The 3,870-nt window shown below is 32.3% G+C and overlaps 1 protein-coding gene across 14 annotated transcripts in view; it reads left to right on the top strand.

The window, feature by feature from the left end:
• Positions 1–3,317: 3,317 nt before the first annotated feature.
• LOC116849465 (glutamate-gated chloride channel) overlaps positions 3,318–3,870 on the top strand; it is a 157,035-nt gene continuing 156,482 nt past the window's right edge. For all 14 annotated transcript variants that reach the window (XM_032826606.1, XM_032826610.1, XM_032826609.1 and 11 more), the window contains exon 1: positions 3,318–3,371. The gene's annotated coding sequence lies outside the window, so the exon portion shown is untranslated. The remainder of the gene's footprint in view (positions 3,372–3,870) is intronic.

Here is a 3,870-nt window from a genome sequence, read left to right as displayed (position 1 = left end):
CGCCATATTGGATCCGCCATTTTGAATTTTCAAAAACTGACTTCAAATTCGAAATCAGCGAAGCCAAAAAGCCTTAGATACCAAATTTCATACGAATTTCCTACAAAAAGTTTGTAAAGTATCTCTTACCCCCCCACCAAAATTTGTAGGGGCGATTTCTACCCCAAAATTCGTTTTTGGGGAAAAACAAAAAAATACGTGTCTAATAGTTTTTGAAGAACTACTTGTATGCGCAGTTTCAGGAAAATCGGTGATTATCACTTCCCTAGTGTTACTTGTGAGACACATTGTAGATGTGACAAATGAGACCTAGGTTATAGCATACGCAGTAGTGTCGGTTATAAAGATAATGTAGTTCCAACTAATTTGGGATCTTCTGGTTGAAATAAATAAGAAATTTTTTTTTACCTTAAGGTTTTATTTTGCCCCTGATTTTCCCATAAAGTAAGTCACGTAATCTATTACTACTTAATATCTCAACAGTCAAAAAAAATAATGCAAAAATTTCTGATAAAGCGATTTAAAAAAATAAAAAGGACATATAATTATTTATGATATATAATTTTTTGACATATGACATATTAATTAATGACATATAATTTTTTGGAATATATTTTTATCTCAAATTTACTTTGAATTTTTTATAAAACGAGATATTTTTTGCATATTTGTCTAGTAGATACGAAGCTGAGTACAAAAGTATAATTTTGAGTGATCTTCTTTAATTGTTCTGATCTTAAAAATTTATTTTTAATAAACAACTCATAAACAATTCATGATAAATTTAGATGTGACACTAAATTTTTATATTAAGTCTAACTTCTATTACGTTTATAAACATTACACTTCTAAATAAGTAAGATAAATCTAAACGCAGCAGTTTGTAGTTTGTAATAACTACAAGTTTGTTATAACTATTAAGTAATATTTATCAGTAATAAACTGAACTAGATTGTTCGGTACTATCAAGATGTTCGAGATCCAAGTCGCGTTTGACATATTCAGGGTTTTAAATGAATGTAAAAAAAGTACAGGAATGCAACAGTAATTTATGCGGAACGATATTCCTATCATGAATGTAAATCTCATACGGTATTCAAACGATTAGAAAGTTGATTTTTACGTACCCAGATATACGCTTACAAAAGGAATAAACAGTGACGGGTAACTACTGATATTAATACTAATACCGTCAAGAGATAGTATGACAGTCACACTTTAATAGAAGAAAAATCGGAAAAAAATTAGAATTAGTTTATGTTCTATTATAAAAATTATACATTGTTTAAAATATCATATCTTATAACACCAATTGTTATTCGCAAATAATTGTGTTTGTTGTGTAAACTTTTATACAAAAATTTATCCCAATTATATCATTTTTGTCTTATTATTTATCAATTAAGTAAATTTTTCTCTTTTTCTCCCTCTCATTCTCTCTCTCTCTCTCTCTCTCTCTCTCTTTCTCTCTCTCAACAGTACAGGACAAGTCAATAAATTTAATATTAGGCAATTGAAAATCCTCGACAATTTACCAGGTGTAGAAGTATGAAACCGGAATTCCCCTATAAATGGTGCCAGCGTTCAGTTTAGTGACCGTAAGACCGCTACTGCCGCGCTATTATATTCTCCTAACAGCTGACGAATATTGTCAACAAACATAACCCCAACTTTCATTCTCTAGTATATTTTTGTATAACCTTAAACATGTCACGTTTCGAGCCTACTAACTATGATTTGCGGACAGCATTGATTTTCTGTTATCATTTAAAGAAAACTGCTGCAGAATCACATCGAATGCTTGTCGAAGCTTACGGTGAATATGCTCTTGGTAAATCTCAGTGTTTCGAGTGGTTTAAAAAATTCAAAAGTGGTGATTTTGACGTGAGGAACGAAGAACTATGAACTATGAACTATGAACTATGAACTGCTGAAACCTGGTCAAACCGTCAATACTAATCGCTACCAACAACAAATGATCGATTTAAATCGAACATTGACTAAAAAACGACCAGAATATGCAAAAAGGCAACACAATGTCATTTTGCTCCATGATAATGCCCCATCACATACAGCAAAACGGGTCAAGGAAACGATCGAGTCGTTCAGTTGGGAATTACTACCGCATGCGGCTTATTCTCCAGACTTGGCTCCGTCCGATTATCACCTGTTCGCATCGCTAGGACACGCTCTCGCTAACCAACGCTTCGATTCGTATGAAAATGTGGAAAAATGGCTAGATAACTGGTTCGCTTCAAAAGATGAAAAGTTTTTTTGGCACGGCATTCATAAACTGCCAGAGAGGTGGGAAAAATGTGTTCAAAACAGTGGAAATTATTTTGAATAAAGTATTATTTATCACTTTCGAACAACAGACGTCTTATTTGTATAAAAAAATTCCGGTTTCATACTTCTACACCTGGTAGATTAGTATCTTTTCAACATCAGTGAACTTGCGTGTAAAATTGTTGAAAATCAAGTCATTAACATACATTTTTTTATGACATCATTAGAAAATATCACTAAATATATATGCAAGAATGTGGATGTACCACTTCACATATTTCATGAGTTATTCAAGAATTCATGGATGAAAGATTTCCACAAAAATGGATAAGATTTAAAAATCTAGTTTTATGGCAGTTTTGTACGTTGATCTTTTGGTCTGATTGATTAGACTTTTTTTATGAGACCTCAATAAAATACGTGTAATAGTTATAGTGTCAATAATGCTTGAAGACTGAAAAACTGTATTTGTCAAGTTTGTGCGGAAATTACATCGAAGATATTAATTGTATTTCGAAGAAATATGAAATGAAAGGTAGAAAAATGTGTAAAAAGAAAAAGAAATTTGTTCGAACATTTATTAAGGGAGAAGGTAATAATACAGATAACTTTTTTGTTTTAGACGAAAAACCTAATATTAAATGCAATAATTGCATCAATAATTGTCAGAAGTGTTAACAAATATATTTTTAAAATATATTCATAATTATTTGGAAATAAATTGTTCGAAAAGCATGACATTTTTTAAAGCATATTGCAAGAATAGGTCGAGAAATGGAGTGATAATATAAAACATGGAGTGATAGTATAAAAATAAAATATTTACTTTTTGAAAACATTACTTTTTTTTTACTATAAAGTTATTAATATTGAAAAAATTTTTTATTAAATTGCTTGGAAAATTTAAAAATTAAAATATTTTTACATAAATTTTTAAATTTTCAAAACAATTCAATAAAAATATTTTTTAATATTAATAAATATAATAAAAAAAGTAATGTTTTCAAAAAGTAAATGTTATACATATATACAGGGTGTCCCGAAGTCCCATGATGACCCTTGGTGAGAACGTAGAACGGATTGAGGTGAGCAAGAAAGTCCTGTGCCGTTTTGCGATATTCGCAATAGTTTTTGAGAAATTAATTATTTTGTCTCAACAAATCAGCGTACAGAAAGCGGCAGCGGAAAGAAAGATGCCTTCGGCCGACGTGCGACCGTGACACTCGCGAATCGTATCTCGCCGCATCCCTCCGCCCATAGCTACGAGACATAGCGAGTCTATGTCTCGTAGCTATGGGCGGAGGGATGCGGCGAGATACGATTCGCGAGTGTCACGGTCGCACGTCGGCCGAAGGCATCTTTCTTTCCGCTGCCGCTTTCTGTACGCTGATTTGTTGAGACAAAATAATTAATTTCTCAAAAACTATTGCGAATATCGCAAAACGGCACAGGACTTTCTTGCTCACCTCAATCCGTTCTACGTTCTCACCAAGGGTCATCATGGGACTTCGGGACACCCTGTATATATAAGGTGTCCCGCGTAAGACGGACCAAAAGAGAAATATAAGTAGAACACATAAAAGT

Source organism: Odontomachus brunneus, unplaced genomic scaffold (assembly GCF_010583005.1).
Source record: "Odontomachus brunneus isolate Ranch 3 - 2012 unplaced genomic scaffold, Obru_v1 Obru_scaffold_116, whole genome shotgun sequence".
Taxonomy (NCBI): domain Eukaryota; kingdom Metazoa; phylum Arthropoda; class Insecta; order Hymenoptera; family Formicidae; genus Odontomachus; species Odontomachus brunneus.
The sequence above is the reverse complement of the archived record's forward strand: the minus strand, read 5'-3'. Positions and strand labels throughout refer to the sequence as shown.